At 38.6% G+C, this 15,512-nt stretch overlaps 2 pseudogenes; one reads left to right on the forward strand and one right to left on the reverse strand.

Moving 5' to 3' along the window:
- The first annotated feature begins 6,702 nt into the window (after positions 1-6,702).
- LOC111733975 lies at positions 6,703-6,815 on the forward strand (annotated as a pseudogene).
- Positions 6,816-13,025: 6,210 nt separating this feature from the next.
- On the reverse strand, positions 13,026-13,144 carry LOC111733974 (annotated as a pseudogene).
- Between the last annotated feature and the right edge of the window lie 2,368 nt (positions 13,145-15,512).

Consider the following 15,512-nt stretch of genomic DNA (forward strand, 5'->3'; position numbering starts at 1 on the left):
TCTCCTCTCATCATTCAATTCCTAAATGATTGTGGGATCCCTGAGGACTTGGTGGAACAGAGCAACAATGCAGTTTTTATATTGTCTGTCTCCAGCCTTTCATGTAAAAGAAAAATGAACTATCTTGTTTGAACCACCTATATTCGGGGTCTATTTTGCAGCCAAACTTAGTTTTAACTGATACATCTAGGTTGCTGTACATTAAGATTAAGAACAGTCAGCATACCTTCTATCTTGTCTAACTCAAAGCATTGACCTATAAAATGAAAGAAGCTTTCTCAAATATGTTCTCATGTAAATACTCATTCTCACCTCATGAAAACTGGAAAAACAGAGACCCTTTCTTTCTATAGTATGTATTTCTGTTCTATCAGTGATTCTCCAAAATGAACTCAGAGGAGGTGTTAAATGATTTGTTGAAATAATATGTGAACTTTGAGCTATAACAAGGGCTTTAGGGGAGGACTTGGTGCTGCTTGGATACTTCTTATAAACCTATTATTTTATGTAATGAGATGAATAGCATTTGGGAAAAGAGTGACTCCCCTGATACTTGGTGTATTAGTTTTCTATTGCAAGAAGCAGTAGACAGAATAATGCCCCCCAAAGGTGTCCACGTTTTAATCCCCAGGACCTGTGAACATAATACCTTACATTGCAAAAGGAGCATTGCAGATGTGATTAAATTAAGGATCTTGAGATGAAGAAGTATTTCTGGATTGTCTAGGTGAGCCCAGTGAAATCACAATGGTCCTGATATGAGGAAAGTGGTAAGGTCAGAGTTAGAGAAGGAGGTATGATGAAAGAAGCAAAGGTCAGAGAGACAGACAAGGGTTTGAATATAGAGGAAGGGAACATGAGCCAAGAAATGTAAGTAACCTCTGAAAGCTGGAAAAGGCAAAGGAACTAATTTTCCCCCTGGAGCCTTCAGAAGGAATACAGCTCTGCTAGCACCTTTATTTTAGGATTTCTGACCTCCAGAACTATAAAATAATAAATGTGTGCTGTTTTAAGTCACTAAATGTGTTGTGATATAATACAATATGAAACAAATACACTGTGTAACGGATTACCCTAGAGTTTTACAGTAACTTAAAACAACATGCAATTTTTATCTTATGGTTTCTGTAGGTCAGAAGTTTGGGCATGGCTTAAGTAGATCTTCTGCACAGTGTCTCACAAGACTGCAGTCAAGTTATCAGCCAACTGTGTTCTCATCAAAAATCCTGACTGGAAAACAATGCATTTCTTAGATTATTCATTTCTTTGGTAGACTTAATATTGCAGCTGTGAAACTCAGGTTTTGTTTTCTTGCTGGCTGTAGACCACAGGCTACCTTCAACAACTAGAAGCTGTCTCCAGTTTCTTGTCATGTAGCCCTCTCCATAAGCTGTTTTATAATGTGTGTGTGTGTGTGTGTGTGTGTGTGTGTGTGTGTGTGTAAGTATAATCATAGGGTGACGTCCCATCCCCATTGCTATTAAACTATAGGATAGACTCACCATAAGAATGACAGCCTTTGCCATCTTCTATTATTTATAAGCAAACCATGGGTCTCACCAACACTCAGTAGGAGGGGATTATACAGGGGGTGAACATGGGGGATACCCTAAGATCTATTTGCCAAAGTTGGCTGTCAAAATCACAATAATTCATCAATCCTATTAGCTGCTGTCTAGTGAATCAGGCAGGGCTTTGAACTTGACAGAGATGGGAAAGCTAAAGTCCATGAGAACATACATATGTTCCTCAAAACACTTGTGCTAGAATGTTCATAGCAACTCTACTTGCGATAGCTAAAGATAAGTAAACTACTTAAATTCCTCTCAGTAGTAGAACAGATAAATAAATTAGTATTATTTTGAATTAATATACAATTAACAGAAATGAGAGGAAACATTCTAAAACTATATTCAACCATTTGAATGAACCTCTAAAACATAATAGTGAGCAAAAGAAATGGCACAAAAGTGCATACTGTAGGATTCAATTTATTTAAAGTTAAAAATCAGATGAAATTAATTTAGGCTGGTAGAAGTCAACATGGTTGTTATCCTTGGGTAATAGTGATGGGAGGGGATGTGGAGAGCTTTTGAGAGACTAGAAATGTTTTAGGTTTCGACATGAACATGCTTAGTTTTTGAAAATTCATTATTAGTGCATTATCTCCTCAATTAAAATCTTTTCTTAAAAAAAAAAAGAAAAAAGCAAAAGTTTTGGTTGGCAGGATCCAGCGAGGTGTGAGAATGACCTAAGGGGAGCTGCATGGGGGAGGCCCTAGGTACCTTATCAGGAGATATACAGTGTTTCACAACTCCTGCATTCAATCCCTTGTGGAGGTGGCCTTGAGGATGCTGCTGTTTACAGATTCTGCTCTATTTCCAGTGACACTTTTTAAGGCAAACTGTCTGTGGATGAACAAAATGGATCCTCCTTCCAGAGGCCCCTGATAAACTAATAGCACAACTTCAAGGAGGCTTCTGTGCCTCTGAGAAACCCATCTTGGCTGGGTTTCTGAGTGGCCTGTCTTTCTGTGAGCTTACCATAATCTGTCACCTGATGGTAGGGGTGAGCAGCAGGGCCTAAAATGGGAACAAAATCTCACAAAGACTTTCTGAGACAATTATGTGTCCTAGTGGAGCATTCTGATTTGTCGTTTCAAGTCAGAGACTTTATCTTGACCTTTCGTGGATCTTTTTATTTACTTTTATGACTCTACTTCCCACTGGTGTCCAGAGAAAGCAACAAGAGGATGGCACAAAGCCAGAATCCTCTATGAGTGAGCTCTATCTTCTTTTTACAGAAGCTCTGTGTAGAAGCAGTAACTTAGGCTGTCCTTTAAGTAGCTTCATTATAAAAGGCTCAATAGAATTCTCCTTCTGAACAAAAGGAGATACATTTCTTTATATTTCTAATTAATGCTTAAACTTAAAACATATGTTCAGTCTGCGGTCTAGAAGGTGGGTGAACTACATGAAAAAAGAGCATTTTTCTTTGGAAGAAAAAAAATATGATGCTATCTCTGCTGTATGGATTTTTCACATCAGTTAGGGAGCTTGATAAATAGATTCAGAAAAAAAAAATCCAGGGGGTGTATTCTGCCCAATTCCCATTATCTATCAGTCTACTGGGTTGAAACAGAGCAAACAGATCACTGTGAGCTACAGTAAATGTGTGTTGCACCAACCACTGTTTAATATGTGAAATGCTTTCTGCCTTCACAGTTATGCATTTTCTAGTCTTATGCCAAAAGACCAATAATCAAAATATGATGTGCTGGTGGGAAGCAGAAACAAGTATAGAATACATTCAAACTTTCTGTCTCCTAGATCAATTCTAAATTTACCCTGCTGTCTTAGGGAAGTCAGTGCATGAATCTGCTAAAGCTTATCTCCCTGAAAAAAAAAATCTCTTCTCTCCCCATTTCATCCCTCCTATCACATTCTGTCCCTGCTTTTCCTGCTTCTTTTTGTCTTGTTTATCTCTTCTCTACTTTTTTCTGGGTGATTGGACTATGGCATCTTCCTTGCCTACATCTCAGGATGTGATTATTTGAATACCTCACAAGAGCCACAAAACAGGTAAAAATCAGGCTACAGGACAACTAAGAGATTAGGATTTTATCTTGGTGAAACTATGTTTTAAACTAGTTTAGCAAAAAGACATGGGATCTTTGTAACATGCACAGCCAGAGAATATTCTAGAAACTGAATAGCTGTGGTCTTGTTTTCTGTACACATTGTAAAGGTTAACCTCCAACTATGAGAGAGACTCTGAACATAAAGTGATATGTACAGAAGAAAGAGAAACCTAGTAGCAGAACAAATGTTTTCTATTCTACTTCCTTGAAAATAGGAAAGATGTTTCTATAATTCAAGTAGGGCCTATATTCTCTAGACTCTTTCCTTCTGACACCAAAAGATCCTCTTCAGAGCCAGTAAATTTAAGTTTCATCCAGACACATTATTAAACATCATTGTAAGAAATTCCAGTCTTGTCGTCTTCCCCAGAGCACCTCTTCCGCCCCATTCTTAGTTAGATGCTAGCAGAATTACCCAATAAACAGTTTTGGCTTAGACTTTCCTGTTGGTGTCCACCACAAAAAGTCATCTGGTTGGGAAATCTGGAGCATGCAGCCTCATGATCTAACACAACAACACTGATTAACCAAGATACATAACTCCAAAGAGTAAAGAGAAAGTTGATAGAGGAATGAGAGACTTGGTAGGGAAGAAGCTGCAGCACATTAGCCATGGTAGCACCCCCAGAGCCTTCTCACTCAGGCTTCACTCCAAAGGAACTGTTCTATTTTTCCTGTTTCAAATCAACTCACTTTCCATATTCACCCCTGTGGAATTTTGTTTGCTTGCTTCAGAGACTATCTCTTGCATGAAGCTTCTAGTTGTAACTTTTTGTGTTGAATTTTATGGTAACCAGCCCAAAGATTCTGCCACCCAAGTCATCTCATTAGGGAATTCGAAGGTGTCAGGTTGTATGAAACCTGCATATAGACATTAACATCATGGTTCCAACTAATTAAAAGACAGCATTACCAAAAAAATCAAATGGATAATTAAAGAGGATAGTAAAGAAGAGTCTCTGACTTCTGATTCCAGTATGGACAGATAAAGCTTTCTTCTCCCTTATCCTCCCCAGCCTTTCTACCTTTTCCATCCTCAGTCCCCTTCTCTGACAAAAATCCAGGGGAAGGAGGTATACTTCACTGGCCCCTGAGTCATCTCTGACCATTCCCATTAGGCTTTCTCCTGTCAGACACACTTCAATTACTCCTACTCAATCTTCTCTTGCCTCACAGGCCCAGCTTTCTACTGGAATTCTTCTCTGGAAGTTTGTAAAATTAACCTCTATGCTCTGATATACAACCTTGTATTTCTCCCCTTTATAGCCCTCCCCTTATTGTAGAGTCCTAACAAGGTACAAAGTTATGGTTTTTTTCCTGTCATTAAACATATTTCTCTTCTGTCAGGGGCAGCCATATATAGAACCATGAAGTATTATTTATTGAGCATCTGCTATCTTCCAGAACTATACAAGCATTGTCACATTTTGCCTGCAATGTCCCTACAAAGTAGACATTATTATCACTGTGGCACAGGAAAAGAAATTGATATCCAGAAAGGTTAAGTATCTTGTCTAAGATTAATTGACAAAGTCAGGTGTCAAAACTAAGGCTTCTTCTTAACCAGCTCTCTCCAGGAGTGATTTGGCAGTCTGGCCTGAATGGTGCTGTCCATCCTTGTCGTTCCCCCTGTGCCTCCTTCTCAGTTCCACTCTAGGTGCTTGGCACCTTCAAGTTTCAGCATGACCCTCCTGGCATTGTGGGCAGTGATTTTTACCTATCTCACCTCTAATGTAGGACCTGGAAAAAGGCATCAGGAAGAGAAATCTCCAGGTGGGTTATTTCAGTTTAGTTTCCTGGTCAGGGGTGGACTTTGAGGCAAGGAAGTGTTCTTTGCTCCTCAAATGATATGATAGAGGCTGATGCCTACTCTACTCACATGTAAGGCTAGGGTGGGAAACACATTTGACATATTTTAGAGCCTGACAATTTGGAGAAAGAGCTCAAGAAGTAGTAGCATAGGAATACTGTGTTGGTACTTCCTCTTATGCTTAGCACTCTGCCACTTGGCAATACTCTCTAACCCTAGGGAAGACACATTGCATTCTCTCATTAGATGTCCATGATCCCATATCTTTTATTTTCTTGTGCTTCTACTAAAGTAGCCATTCCATTATTTTGTATTTCCTAGTTAGTTTACACATTTCTCATTTCCATAATCTTGTTAAAGCCTATGAACCACATGTAGTCTCACACAATACCTTACTTTAAGTAGATTCTCTATACATCTTTGTCAAGGGATGAATGTTGTTTGAAATTTCAGATTTTTCTGCAGGCTAGAGGGATCTCCTTATGTTTCAAAATGCAGGTCCGAACTACAAAAAGACATTCTCTTTCTTTTGTTTCTTTTTTTTTCTTTCTTTTCTTTCTTCATCAATTACCTTCTCTGACGCCTTGCTTTCCTTCTCCCATACCATATCATTTGATGTGAGGTACAAAGCAGGCTGGAAAGGATAAAGAAATCCAGAAATGAAATCTTGGCATGGAAGAAGTGTGCTTTGAATCAGTTGTATACATTAATAACAAGAAGGGGTTATTAGGTTAATAGCTTCTAGGTTCCCGATGAATACCACCATCTCTTTTGGGCCTTGGGGGCGAAAAACACAACAGTCCTTGGATTCATCGGTGATTTTAGACTCACAGAGATCACAATGCAGGGAAAGCACCTGAAGAGCTGCCTTAGCATGTTTCTCTTTCCTGGGTAGCTAAGCCTCTGAGTAATTGGGGGTCATGCTAATTTGGGAGCACATAGAGGGTTGCCAAAGCTAGAGATTAAGCTTCCACCAACTGTGCATTAGTTTCCAATTATTGGGGTACTAGCAGTGGTATAGCTGCAGTTGGGTCTTGCTTTTGTTTGTCTATGTGCTGAAAGCCCAGGAAGGAGAATTGCAGCAAACAAAATAACCCTCAACCAGCCAACGTGATGGTTTGGGCCTGAACATTCATGACACTTATATTTTAATGAATGTCTAAAATGTAGGGACAGTAAGATGTTCAAGGCGAACCTGGTTGCTGACAAGGCGAATCTGGTTGCTCTTTTTTGACATTTAATTTTTTTTTTCTTCTACGGCCATGCCACCCTGAACATGCCCATCTGATCTCGGAAGCTAAGCAGGGTCGGGCCTGGTTAGTACTTGAATGGGAGACCACCTAGGAAGACCAGATGCTGTAGGCATTATTTTTTTTTTTCCAATTACAGTTGGCATATAGTATTGTATTAGTTTCAGGTGTACAACATCTTGAATTAGACAAAATAAACATTGGCTCAGATTTTTAGTTGGCATCAGTGCTTTTGAGGCTGAGTAGCAGCATATGTAGTGGCCTACGAAATGCTGATGAGATGCATGGAATTCAGGACATCACTTTTTATTTTTGGTTAGGTACCACACTGCGGTCTATTTGGTGGACAATAGGATGTATGCACCAGTGTTTTTTCCTCCTTTCCCTAGAATTCCCACCATTCTGTTACTGATAAATTAGAAAGCAAAAGCCTAGGAGTGATCTCTCCAAATGCCACCACTATATAATCATCATGATAATTAATATTAATAATGATTTTTTTATAAATAATATATTTAATAGAAAAATTTAATATCAAAATAGAGTTAACAGTGAGGAATGTGCAGAAACCTTTTAAACATTGCTTCCATTCCCATTCTCTGCCAGTATCTTAATTATCAAAAAGTCAGAAAGGCTTCGAATGACAATCCATCTATGATTTCTCTTTATTTCTTTCTCACTCATCTAATTGAGTGGAAATACCTTTGCCACACACTCATGGCTTGGGCCAAGTTATAACCTCCCTGTAAACAAAAGCAAAATGTTTCTCTTATATGGTACATGAAAATCTAGAATTTAGGATTTCTGAGGTTTGGCATGGGTAACAAGAAGTCTTCTTATAGCCTAGTATGAAAACCAATAGGTGAGATAAGACATTGGAAAAGATGGTATTAGAGACGATTAAGGGAGAAAATGGAAAATTGTAACACCAACTAATTTATACTATCTCTTGTATTTTTTCCTCCATGGTCACATGCCTGTCTTATCTGGGAGGGAGACATATATAGTGAAAGGGACTGGGGAAGTGGGGCTTATAAAAACTTTGTGAAAGCCTCGCTTCTTGAAACAGGCTTGAAATGCAGATGTTGACATTTATGATGACATTTTGTCATGTGTCGATAATGTTATCATAGATTCTTCCAGGTCAACCTCTTTTCAATGATTTTATTCACATTTATTATCCCACGATCCTAGATGCCATGGGCCTCTTTAGGGGCAATGGCTCCTGAATCTAGTAAAACTAAATTAATCTGAATCATTGCCTCCTCCCTCATTACTGTGATTTAATTGACCAGAATAATTCAATTATGATCAACTAATCCAAGATTAGAATGTGGGTGGCAGATTAAATGAGAGTACTCACTGAAGAATTATTAATACACTGCTTAGGCTTCTATGCATCACCTTGTGACCTCCAGGTTTTGCCTAAAAGAGTCATTGATCACCTTAAGGGTGCAATGTCTTCTCTCTAGAGTATATGTTCCTTCTGATTCCCTCTTTAATTTTGGTCCCTATATGTTTATAGTTTACTTTTTTATTCATGTTACCCATGTGGATATCTTGTATTGCACTAGTGTCCTCTAGCTAATCATTTTAATAGATGAGGTTTAGTTTTTTTTCTGACTGACCAGAGTGGATGTTTAGTTAGATACCTAATCAGTTGCTGTACAAGTAGTCTGACATTTTAAAAATGTATACTCTACCATTATATGAGAGTAATCTAAACATAAATATTTCTTTAGACCTTCGAACTTTCTGATTACAAATAATTTTTCTAGGTCAGCAATAGTTCATCCCCAACGGATGATTTATTAAGTAAAAATCAGCTTTAAAAAAAAAAGTCACAATTATTTTATTCTCTGCAGCAAAATTCTTGCTGTTGATGAACCCCTAATTGGAATTTGGTTCTGGCAAGGAATGAATAACAGACATACTGTGAGGAAAGAGTACCAAAAGTAGCACACTGAACAATACAAAGGACTAGAGTAGTTCTGCTTTGTGTTTTCTTTAGGATTCCTTTCTTTCTTTTCATTTGCCCCCAGTATAATACCATTTATGGACAAAGAGATGAAAACACTAAAAGGCATGATCCAAGTCACCAGTGAGGAAAGATCCCAGATGTCTGATGAATTCTGCTCTGGGTGTGGTGGAATAAAAAAGGTCCCAAGCTAAATTCCCTTAACTGTCTCTTACTAATAATCAGAATTACCATTGCTAATGTGTCTCTAGAACTCCCCTACTGAAATGCCAATAGTACTAGATAGGAGAGACATCAGTAGCAACATGAAAATGGCTAAAAATTCCTAAACATTTGTTATATGATGAGTTCTGTGCTAAGTGCTACACATAATCTCATTTAATACCGGCAAAACCCTTGTGAAATCTATACTATTATTTCCCTGGACTGTAGATGAGAAAATGGAGACATACAGTGGTTAAATGACTCACTCAAGGTCAGGCAGCTAATAGGTGATAGAGTTGGCATCAGCTCTGTTTGACTCCTAACCACTATGCTACTATCTGACATATTTGTGAGTGATCCTTAGGCCATCAGTGCCCATTAATATATTAGGCTGGTATCAGCTTTTGGATTATCAGTTTCTCACCTCTGTTTCTGATTTAATGGCACTTAGGACAGGTGAGTTTTAGAATGGAGTAGTCTGGATGTGTGTGTGTGTGTGTGTGTGTGTGTGTGTGTGTGTGTGTGTGTGTGTGAAAGGATAGGTCTAGAGCAAGGTTCCACACCTCATCTATTGAAGTGTAATACTAGAATATCCAAAATAGTTTCAATGAGGATAGCAGCTGGGGAATTATGAATATCTCCGAAATTAGGTTTTTTACTGGTGATTTCTAACAAAGTAGCTTTACTGGCTGAAAACTCTTCCCTTTTTAATATACTGACTGCCTCATTGTTTGTTGCACTGAAAAATGTAGTTTGAAAAATTTACCTATGCTTGTCACTGCCACCAGCCCTTGCTGGGGAAAACAATGCAGTCTCAGGTCCCAAGTGATACTGCAGTGAAAGAACCCCGGGTTGTCTGTAAAATCAACTTCCAGATAGGTAGCCTTTACTCCGAGCTAGGGGTACCAGGCACACTTGGCTTTTAACTTGCCGTATGGCATACATTATTGGCTCAGGATGTTCGGCTCAGTCTCTGGTGTGATGTGGCCCTTAATGCTGTGAAATTCTTCCCTTAATAAAAGAAAAAGTTGCCTCGTTCTAAATCCTCGTCTGTTTCTCCCCATAAGCCCCTTGTCAATCCTCTAGGAGCTGAATATATTTCCTATTTTGCTCCTCACTTGTCTTTTATTTTGGATCTTTCTTTTTCTGAACCTTTTCCCCTCTGACTTGAAAGTACAGTAGGAGAAGGGAGCATGATTGCACACACTGGGCCTGGATTCTCATAAGGCAACTGCTCTCTGAGATCTGTCTGTTCCTTTTCTGAGGAGGGCTTTTGGTTATTTCTCTCCTGTCATATTTTTCAGAATCCCACTCTCATCAGAGTTCTTGAAGGCAACAAACAAAGAAAAAACAAACAAACAAAAACCAAAAACTAAAATACTCTATTAGGAGATCCATTGATTTTATTTCTATAGTTCCCACTTTCTGCTTAGTTCTTCTGAGTCTTTAATTCCATCTGCTCTTTGGTTGTGTTCACATGTCGTTGCTCAAATAATCACTTTCAGTGTTTTTATCACATTGTTCTCCTGCTGAGGAAATTTTAAGTGTGCGGGATTTGCTGAACTCAAGAAAATTCTTAGGCCCCAAACATCACCATGCATCTACCACAGAGCTTGAAATTCCTAAGAATTGAATAGTGTCTCTTGAAGGTCCCAATTAACAATGCAAATGATTCCTGGAATAAATCCCACATGAATTTATGAGCATCCATAGTTTGCATCAGAATTACTTGAGGATCTTGTTACAATGCATATTTCTGGGAACTATCCTAAGAAGCTAGCCGCATTTAAAAAAAATAAGCTCCTAAATAGTGCACACAAAAATTTGAAAGCTATTGTTATAAGATTCTCAGGCAGGAAAGAACCATGATCAGATTTTTAAAGAAAGAAATGTGTGATGACAACGTGGAGGTTTTCTGGCTTGGGCTAAAGATTCAGAAGGAAAAGCGACTGCTGTAGCAAAAGGCCATCTGTGGGAAATCAATACAAGTTTCAGCTTTTAGATGTTAGGAAAGAAGTTGGAAGTCTGGGATAAATGGCTACAGTTTCTGAAACTCTACCTCAGCCCTATGCCCTAGAAGTTGCTATACTTTATTTAAAAAATATTTTAGAGGGTTTTTCATTCACCCTCATCTGTCACAAGGGAAAGAGCTCACTTCTCTCATTTAAACCAGAGCTTAGAGGTATAATGTCACATTTGTGTGAAGAAGGATTGCACTATTGAAGCTGTAGATCCAAATAGTAGTGCCCAAAGTCTAGTCCTTTGATAAACTGCATCCAGACCACCTGAAATGCTGGTTAAAATGCATGTTCCTGGGCCTCACCTCAGACCCAGTTAAAATGCAGATTCCTTGGCCTCATCTCAGACCTACTGAATCACAGTGGGAGCCCTCAAATCTGAATTATAACCGGCTTTCCAGGTGAGACTGATATATAAAAAAGTTTGAAAAGCAGTGTTCTACAATATTTGTATCTTTGCTCTTACTGGGAAATTCTTCACATCCATCTACACCCATGGAAATCTTGGTTATCCCTATAGTCCCAGCCTTCCGTGATACACTTGCCCCAAACCCAACAAATGTGACCTCTTCTGTTGCTGTGGAGATGAGAAATATGGGGAGACATCATGGATGGAGTGCAGAGGAGACTAGGGGAGCACTGAGATGCAACAGCTTGACTGGAGGTGGTTGGAAGAAACCAAGGTTTGTATACTAAGAACTTGTGCACTTGAGTTGAGGTTGCAAAAAGGCAAGAAGCCCAAGGCAAACCAACAAAAAAAATTACCCAAGGCCAGATATCTGACTGGGCTCAGCAGTGAATTCCACCCTCATAGTAATCTCATTTGGGGATGAGGATTGGAAGTCATGTCAGGGCAGGTGTCTGGAGTGGGAAAAGAGATCAAATGCCTGTCCACGTGACAACTGCACATGAGGAGAAGATGATGGGTCAGATTGGATTCTCCTTATCCTCTATCTTTGCCTATGAAAGCTCTTTCCCATCTTAAGCATCACAGTGCCTTGCCCAGGCTGCTTGGGAGGCTCCACTCTGATGGTAACCACTGACCCCCTGATGCTCTCCATGAGGATGCACCTTCCTGGGCTCTTTTGCTGAAATCCTTAGTGGCCCTGGAATAGAAAATACTAAGGAGTTGTCCACATTCCATGGGAGGCCTAGGATATAGCAAGGTCCAGGGCAAATTGAGGTCTGGGGACCTCCTGCATCATCTCAAGCTGCTATATCAAAATTCCAAAGACTGGGTGGCTTAAACATTTATTTTCTCACAGTTATGGAAGCTAGAAGTCTAAGCCCAGTGTGCCTGCATGGTTAGGCTCTGGTGAAGATTCTCTTCTTGACTCGTACACATTTGCTTTTTCCTCACATGGCCTTTCCTCTGAGCATATGTGGAGAGAGAGAGATCAATCTCTCCCTCTTCCTCTTTTTAGAAGGCCACTAATACTATAGAATTAGAGCATGCCCCATGACCTCATTCGACTGTAATTAGCTCCTAAAGGCCCTGTCTCCAAATACAATCACACTGGGGTTAGTGCTTCAATATATGGATTTGGGGAGATGAACTAAATCTATAGCACTCATTATCACCTGTATGCTTGTTTGAAAGGGCCCATTCCACATCTCCTCAATGAAAATTTTTGACAGAGTAGAGCCAGAGAATCTGCAATCAATTCAGAAAATTCTAATGAACATTGATGTTTAAGAACCACTATTTTAAAGGAGACATTGTATTCAGTTCATATAATCTCAACATTTTTGAAGCTGGTTTAATTTTCACCCCCACATTATCACTTGATGGGTAGAATAGTCTCCATTTTTAATTTCTCTTGGCTGAAATAAGACTTTTTTATTCATGTGTCCTAAACTAGTAGTTCTCAAATTTTAGTGTGCATAGGTAGCAACTGAAGATCTTGTTAAAATTCGGATTCTGATTCACTAGGTCTGGGGTGGAGCCTGTCATTCTACATTTCTAACAAGCTTCCAAGTAATGCTGTTGCTGCTGATTCGTGGACCACAACTTATTTTTTATTTAGTAAAAAAATACGAGGCGACCCTTGATTGACCTCACAGATTGCAAGGACCTTGTCGGCTTACAATCTCTTATTTATTTTTTTAAATTTTTATTTTTGTACGCCTACAGCACCTGGTCTTCCTAGGTGGTCTCCCATCCAAGTACTAACCAGGCTCGACCCTGCTTAGCTTCTGAGATCAGACTGGATCGGGCTTTTTCAGGGTAGCATGGCCACAGATTCATGGACCACAACTTTGAGTAGCAAGATCCTAAACCATTTTGCCAAGTTTTAAAGATGTACCCCTAATTCAGGGATAACAAATTAAAATGCCTTCACTGGCCAGACCAGTAAGGAACTGTAAATGTGTGAAACTACCAGATGTGATATAAATAAGGTGTGATAGAACCTGTAGGCATTTAAATACACATTGGTAAAACACATTGGGCTGGCCAAATAGCTTATTGCTTCCACGTGAAGCAACTGATTTGCAGCCCCTTTGCTAGTACAACTGTTTTAAGCTTTGTCAATAATTATTTATTTCCCCATATACCCACCTTATGGATTTTCAGATTTCAACCCTTTCACTCTTCCTCTCCCTACTTGAGCACTGCATGAGTTGCTTTGTAAGCATTTGTAGAGGTGATTATTATTGTAAGATGCGTGTCCTATATAAACAACCAGGTTGTAACTCTTCAAGGGCAGGGACTGGGCCTTATTTATTTTGTCTCCTCTCAATAATGTTTAGTTCATTGTTCAGCTCACAGTGGGCACTTGGTCACTGATTACTAATTGACTTGCTGTCAGGACCAGGACAATACTCCAGAAAACAAGCGAGTTCACTAGGATAGCTGAGATTTGGAGAAAAAGACCATATCCTATGTGATCAGCATACGGTTCCTCCTAGTTGGAAGAAGGCAAACCAGAATTTTTTAATGAAAAATTGACTTTTTCCAATATTAGTACACAGACTGGCTTGTTCAACTGCTACTGTTTTGAATTTAGCAGGATGTTTTGAGTTTGTAGCTTCTGGACTTAACCTGATCTGCTATTTTCGTGCTTTTCATTAAATGGATTATTGATATGTAAATACACGAGTTGCTCTGAAAATTTGCCCTAATTTTCTTGTGAACTTTCTTTCTACAGCTTGTGGAAAGGTATTATATTACTTCCCCACATTCAAGAATATTTTAAGTACTTGCAGCTAAATTGTGCTAAACCAATTGTCAAAACTTGGGAGTGTACCATAAAAGAAAATTGATACAGTTAAAATCAACCATTTGCAATGTCTACTGTTTATTTATATGCATGCAAATATATCTGTATGTAGCATAGATATGCACACACATTGTGTTATGGCTAAAGATTCAACTGGAGTTAATTACCATACAATGGGAAGAACTATTAGCAAATTAATTCAGGACCTGTCAGTCATTCTATTTTAAAACTAAGTTGTTTGTTAGCATAAAGAACTCTTTTCCTCACTTAAAATTGTGATGCTATAAAATATTAACTGACCTCTGCTAGACAAAAAAATGCTTCTGTTCAAATACACGAAAAGTTATAGAAGACTAATCAACCAGAGAAGTATAAACATAAACTGAATTGAATACTTTTAAAAATTGATTCCCTACTTTTTTATTTGTTCAACAATTATTAGTCAGAAAGCCTTCTATGTGTCAGACATAGTATTGGGCACAGGATGAACAAAGGGTTATAGTAGTGAATAAAACATCCATGGTCCTTGCTTTCTTAAAATTTACATTATTCTAAGTTCTATCATCAGTGTATGTATGTGTGTCTTAGTACTTTTAAACTACTAAAATAAAAAATATCATAGACTCAGTGGCTTAAACGAGAAATGTTTGTCACAGTTCTGGAAGCTGGGAAGCTAAGATCAAGGTACCAGCAGATTCAATGTCTAATGAGAGTTCTCTTCCTGGCTCATAGATGGCCATTTTCTTGCTGTAACTTCACATGGTAGATGGGATGAGGGAGCTCTCTGGAGTATTTTATTTTTTGTAAGGGTTCTAACTCCGTCAAGAACTAATCACCTCTCAAATGCTCTACCCAATACCATCATATCAGGATGACTTTTTCCAATATTAGTACACAGACTGACTTGGTTCTAGGTTATTGAAACCTAGGAGCTAGGTTTCAATATGATAATTTAGGGATGATACATACATTTAGTCTATAGCAATTTGTATTTGTATATTATAGTAATTATAACAATATTAGGTTTTTTATATAGTCAAAGAATTATACAGTTGGAAGATGCCTTCAAATGCCATTTAACTTATTCCTTCATCCTTCAGGTAGTTGAAAGAAGTTGTATGTGTGTTGCACTGCATGATGAGCCCCATTCATATCTTCTGGGCACTAACCAATCCTGTGCGCATCCATCTGACAGCTTAGTTAGTTTGTTTGTTCATTCATTCATTCATTCATTCATTCATATTATGGTGACATCGATTAACAAAATCTAGTAAGTTTCAGGCATACAAATCAACAGTAAGGGATATATACATTGCATTATATGTTCACCACCCATAGATTTCTATCTGTCACCACATATTTGACCTTTTTTACCCCATCTACCACCCCTC

Source organism: Pteropus vampyrus, unplaced genomic scaffold (genome assembly GCF_000151845.1).
Source record: "Pteropus vampyrus isolate Shadow unplaced genomic scaffold, Pvam_2.0 Scaffold710, whole genome shotgun sequence".
NCBI classification, from domain to species: domain Eukaryota; kingdom Metazoa; phylum Chordata; class Mammalia; order Chiroptera; family Pteropodidae; genus Pteropus; species Pteropus vampyrus.